This window comes from Hypomesus nipponensis, chromosome 27, assembly GCF_054491055.1.
Source record: "Hypomesus nipponensis isolate SF chromosome 27, ASM5449105v1, whole genome shotgun sequence".
Classification (NCBI taxonomy): Eukaryota; Metazoa; Chordata; class Actinopteri; order Osmeriformes; family Osmeridae; genus Hypomesus; species Hypomesus nipponensis.
Genome location: NC_140387.1, coordinates 10,139,740 through 10,145,739, shown reverse-complemented (window position 1 = coordinate 10,145,739; position 6,000 = coordinate 10,139,740). Strand labels below are relative to the sequence as shown.

Here is a 6,000-nt window from a genome sequence, read left to right as displayed (position 1 = left end):
TGTTCCTCAACGACGATGTTGCTGTGTTTGAAACTGATGCTAGCTAGCTCTAGTTCTACCATCGAGCCCATAGACATAATATATGATCGAGACTACCATGAACGTAAAAATAACGGTGATGATTGAAGGCAATCTCTTTGTATTTATGACTGCATGCCGCCAAAACTCTCAAATCTCTGGCTATCTGTTGCGTGTGTGCAGCCTTTTTACTTAGTTTACTAAGGTAGTCATAGCAACCCCAATAATGGAAAATCCATCTTCGCACTCTCATATATATATATTTATATATGTCTATGACTCTGATACCGATCAACCAATAGGGTTAAGGTGACACCGTGACATACATTGATTTACAGTTTACCTCATTAGCTTAAACTAATGAGGTAAATAAATACTGAAATAAATGAGGAAAGAAATAAATGAATACAAAAATAAACAAATACAGAAATAAATGGCCATGTAAATAAATAAAACATAAAATATATTTATATGTTTTAATTTATAAATACATTTATTGCCACATTTATTTCTTCATGTATTTTTTCTATTTTGGCAGGTTTGGTCCTCCATAACCGAGTAGGCTAGTTGAGAGCATCAAGAGCCTCGGGGGAATCGACTAGCTTCCCTGTTTCACACGCACCTTCCACCCCTATCTCTGTGGATATTAGCGAGACAGGATTTTTGAATTCAATCTTAGCAGCCGCCATGCTGGGAGCAACAAACTTGTCAAGCTACTACGCTAGTGCAGCACTCTGCTAACGACCCGGACAAAGAAGAGTCTTACCAAGTGAGTTAAAGCGATGCCTCGTCAAGTTTTGACATGAATGCACTTCGTAACGATGGCATCATAGCTAACTGATCGGTGTGTAGCAGATGTTAAACCTTTAACTTGAGTTGCTGTAGTTGGCTGGCGATCACGCATGTGTGTTCTCTTTAGGTTTACTCTTGACTAAACCGAACTGTTATGCACTTGTTACATAGTAACAACAAATGTTCGTATTAATTATATATGTTGTTTACGTTATAGAAATCAGTTCCATGCAATTGTAGAATGCTTTCCTAGATTTGACTTTATCTGCACACAACGTACAACAAACCAGGTCTGCAGTATTGGGCAACGTCAGGAGCAAACAGATTTTAGTGCGTTATTCTAATGTTAAACGTTAAAGTAAACTAAATTGTAAGCGATTAAAACGTCCGAGACATTTTAAATGTCTGTCTGGCCCTCGGGGGTTCCTTTTCGCGGAATGCATATAAACCAAGCTGGGTGCTTTTTTAATTTGTAAGAAGGGAAGAATGAAAACAAACCAACACCTAACCAGTTCATGGGGATACGTAACGGTGGCTGGACTACGCGCCAATGGTCAAGTTTAATCACCGCCATTTGTTCACCAGTCTACCTGTAGCTCTTAAAGCAAAAACAAAGCTTTTATGTCTATGTTGTGTTGTGGAGTGAGTGACTTTGCTACAGGGCATTTGGGAAGTGTACCAAGCAGCTGGAGTTCATCAGTGTCACGTCATGTAGTAGTGTCACCTGTGTCGCGTATTTCTAGGACCTTAGAAGCCCACTGTAGGCTATATCAGACTAAGCTTAAGTCTTTCAAGGAGAAGCAGTTCTGACTGTTGAAATATACAATGTCATATGGAATATGGTAAGTGAAAAGCATGATACTTTTGACAGTTTGACTGTGTTCCGTTCTAAAAGCCCAGTCTGTCATCAATCTCACGTTGAATCGTGGCCATGCCATTGTGGGGATGTTTTGAGGAACTGACCCAGATAAATAATTGCAAAGTATCAGGTGTCAATTTTGTGCTTAAAAATAGCCCAGTGGGAGAAAAGAAGAATCTTACATGTGTTGAACCACACACTACCATCATCCTTCATTCATTCTAGCATTGTATTCTCTGCTTAGTCAATGCCCCACCAACTATACAGGAGTTTAGAAAGTCTATTTGTCTCCCCCTGGACCTCAATAAGTATCTGCCTCATCAAATTAGATTCATGCCCCGTGCAGTGTCAGAGCTGGCATGGCTGCCATCCGGACTTTGTCAATATAACAGACCAGCCCCTCACCCTGGCCTCACACAGTCAAAACCATTTCAGCCAGTGCCTCTGGCCTCTTATGGTGAAACAGGAGAGGATATTGCAGTGAACATTCACCAGCAGCTGACTTGTGTGAAAAGTGGTGTTTCCATGTAGCTTTGGTTGCTTGTTTACCTGCGAATCAAATCCATTCAATTGTAACAACTTTTACATTAGTAGGGCTTCAGTTATTGATCTTGTAGCTTTAAGTTTAGGACCAAGTTGAACCATGTAAGTGGCGTGTAAATGACTTTTGTCTAGTGTGTACCATAATCTTTCAGCCAGTGGGATTTCATGCTAATTGTTGTGGTTAATAAATGGAAGATCAGGGCTCTACGCTAATGTTTTCACCAAGGAGTACATGTGCTCCTAAATGAAAACATTTAGGAGCACACAAAGAAATTTAGGAGCACAGTATTTTTTAAATTAGTTCATTTATTAAACATAACTTAACACAGGAGTGTCGTTATACCCTTTTTACAGGGGCACAAACACAGTATAAATCTGCTGTGCCCCAGTAAAATCTAAGTTTGAGTTTTAACAAACCAAAAACACAAAGGTTGCATTTACTATAGATGTCCCTGCCAAAGCTGATATCAAACTTGCGTCCCTAAAAATGTTATATAGTGGGTTAAGCGAGGGGAGTTTCTATAGCCTAATTATGCATTGTGCGCAACAAGCTTGGAAGAAGGGATAAGAATAGTGCCCATAGCCGTGGGAACTAGGGGTGCTGCAGCACCCCCTGACAGCACGAGCATTTAAATTGATATGACTTAAAAATCCACCACCGTGGCACAGCTCCGCAGTAGCGGACTGGCAATCGGGAGCACCGGGAGGAGAATAACGATGGAAAACCAGGCTAAGAAACGTAGGGTGGGGCTGAAAAATTAAGAAATCACCTTCACAAGACAAGGTTTTACCAATTGAAAAATGGTTATGTTTATTTTACATAAAGCTCAACTATTTTGCGCTCAAATAAAGGCCCAAAAATTTTGCTTGCGCGCTCGCATTACGGATAGAACTCCCAAACTTGCATCACATCGAACACTGAATATGCTTGCATTAGCAGGGCAGCTGTGGTGGCGTATATGGGGGCCAGTTCTGGTGGGCTGGTCTGGATCAAAGTCCAGGGCTTATTTTTACTCCCAGTACGTCCCTGCCGCCCCGCAACATTAAGCCCCCCCAGCACCCCCTCGATAAAATATGTTCCCGCGGCTATGCCTGTGCCCCAGTACAGTTTTATGTCTAACAACGCCACTGACTTAACAGTTAATGCTAGACAACTAGCAACTTTCACTCTGCTAGAACTAGAACAAATAGTTAAACTATTTGTATCTATATGTATCTAGTTATAGTTAATATTTTCTTAAAATACTGGGACATTATAGACTATGTAAGCATGCCACGGATTAAAAGGCTTGGTTGTCAAAGTTAGGTAGACCCAAAGCCATATAAAAAGAGAGGTGGGACACTTCCATAGACTTCCATTGTTGTCTAATCGAAGAAGGCAGAAGTAAAGTGTGTCATTTGCGACCTACCTATAGTCCCAAACATTGTTTTTAGCAATGTCGAACCCCATTCATGTTCAGTGTAACGAATCAAGTTAGCTGATTTTGAAAACTGTTTTAAAATAATGCAGTAATTGGATCAATTTACCATTTACAATTTTGGAATCCCTGCCGGAAGCATTTTTTAGGTCTCGAAAAGAGGACATGTCCGGGTAAAAGAGGACGTCTGGTCATCCAAATTTTATACAGCCAGCTTTACTTCAAGTTTATTGTAAGATATAGCTTGTTAGATTTTAAATGCACATGTGATTACATTTTACATTTAGTCATTTAGCAGACGCTCTTATCTAGAGCGACTTACAGTAAGTACAGGGACATTGCTTGACAATATTGCTGCCTAGTGTTATAGCGTTAAGTTATGTAATACATAAATGTTAATAAAGTATCAGACATATACATAATACAACACACCAGGAACCAATTGATATTGTGTGTTAATATACCAGAATTTCCTGAAATTCAGCCTTGGTGCATAATTACAGCCACTATTAGCAGTCCCACAATGAGCTTTCCTCAAAACGCGTTGTTTCTGTGTCTGTAGCTTTAAATGCTAATGAGGAGGGGCAGCAACATGCACTAATGTTTACAACGGATGTATCGCAATGGCTCGTAGCCCCCGTTGCGGTAAGATGCCTCGAATTTAGCCATTCTCATCTGATCACCCTGGTTTGCAGAGATGCACACTTAATCATTTCAATGAGGAGAAAGGCGGTTTATCGCGCTCCATAACACCAACAGCAGAACGGTTTTCCAAATAACAAGTGTACAACACTCGTGTTACAGCGTTTGTATTTACACACACACACTTGATGCCATCTACCTTTACATTAGCAACAGTAACTCAGCTGTTAGCTGCAGAGCTAATGTTACAGCTACATTCTAAGGGTAGCAAGCTAGGTAACCATATACAGAAAAGCAACAAAATGATATAGCGTTAGTTAACTTATTTGTCCAAGGTTTGTAGCTTGACTAAGGAGAGTTAGTAATGATCCAGAATTACATTTCAGCAAGGTCAGCTTTGTATTGGCTCAAGTTGAGGAAACAGCAGTGGCTGAAATGTTTGGTGCAGACAAATTAAATTAAGATACTGGTTGTGCAAAGGCTTGGATGAAGGAACTAAAAAAATACTTTTGTTTTGATTTGTACATCAAAACACTGAGAAACTGTTATGCTTCGTTCGTTTGCTAGCCATGATGTCCCTACAGGAAAAACATTGTGCAGTCGTGACTCCGTCACTTGCTTTCCATGTGAAATCAATGGTATGCTTCACTTCATTGCGCTGTTGTTCCGACAACAGCCCGTCACTCGCGCACTGTGCTCGTAAATGTTTTTTGCGTAAAAAGTTTGTATGTACATATTTTTAGCCGCAAATGCAAGTGAAATGCTAGCACTGTAGAGTCCTGAAAATGACAGCTTCTCGGCATTGAAATGTTTAGCTTTAAATGACCTATGAGTTGCATCAAAGCAACGCTATGCATACAATGAGGACTAGATGGGTGATTTGATAAAGGTAGGAATGGGAATGGTCGCAGGTGTCGTCTTTGTTCATCTTTTGCCGTGCTTTTGTTCTTTTTTTATTATAAAGAAATATTGGTGGCAGGTGGAAAATGTAGCCTTTATAACGGTTCGAGAATTACATGGATTATACAAATAGTTTGATTGAGGGTTCAACATAAAACAAAAAATTGCGATTGGCCCCACGGGCCAGTGGGTTTGAAACTTACTGGCCCCCCCTCCAAATCCTGTAATTTATCATTGTTACAACAAAACCAAAGACTTATAAGTTATGTTATTCTGTTAACATGTTTAACCATTTATTAAACACATCCTGGATATAAAAAGAACAAAAATGAAATCACATTTCTAGTGATAAAAAAATGATAAGGTAATAGTCAGCAAAACAATTGACTTCTAACCTCAAAAATGACGCAAACCAGGTGCTGCCTGCTAGCATGTCAGGGATTGTTTTCGAAAATCGTCGGTGCCTGTGTAAAAAAGATCCACTTTTGTCTGCTTTAGACGGGAACATACGACAGACAACACAGTGAATCTTAGCTCCATAAGATTGGCGCCTGATCGGGCCAGTGAGTTGCTATTTAACTGTCCCAACGTTACTTTTCACTGACCCCGGGCCATGGCTTATGTTGAACCCTGTGATTAAAGGTAGAGGAGGACAGCCTTTAAGACCGCCAAACTAAGACAGACCTCTGCGACCGCCAAAGCCTGCCGATACACATCAGCTGCCTCTGGAGTCCTACCAGCCAATAAAGTCCGATAGGCCTCCTTCTTCAGCTTGACGGCAACCCTCACCTCCGGAGTCCACCACCGGGTTCAAAGGTTACCGCCGTG

General features: G+C 40.5%; 1 protein-coding gene across 4 annotated transcripts in view; it reads left to right on the top strand.

The window, feature by feature from the left end:
* The first annotated feature begins 598 nt into the window (after window positions 1-598).
* The window catches only part of sema4d (sema domain, immunoglobulin domain (Ig), transmembrane domain (TM) and short cytoplasmic domain, (semaphorin) 4D), a 123,380-nt gene continuing 117,978 nt past the window's right edge, over window positions 599-6,000 (top strand). For 2 of the 4 annotated variants that reach the window (XM_084694097.1, XM_084694094.1), the window contains exon 1: window positions 600-787. The gene's annotated coding sequence lies outside the window, so the exon portion shown is untranslated. Of the gene's footprint in view, window positions 788-1,633; window positions 1,653-6,000 lie in introns of those variants that run through there. The other 2 variants (XM_084694098.1, XM_084694096.1) reach the window with 2 other exon arrangements.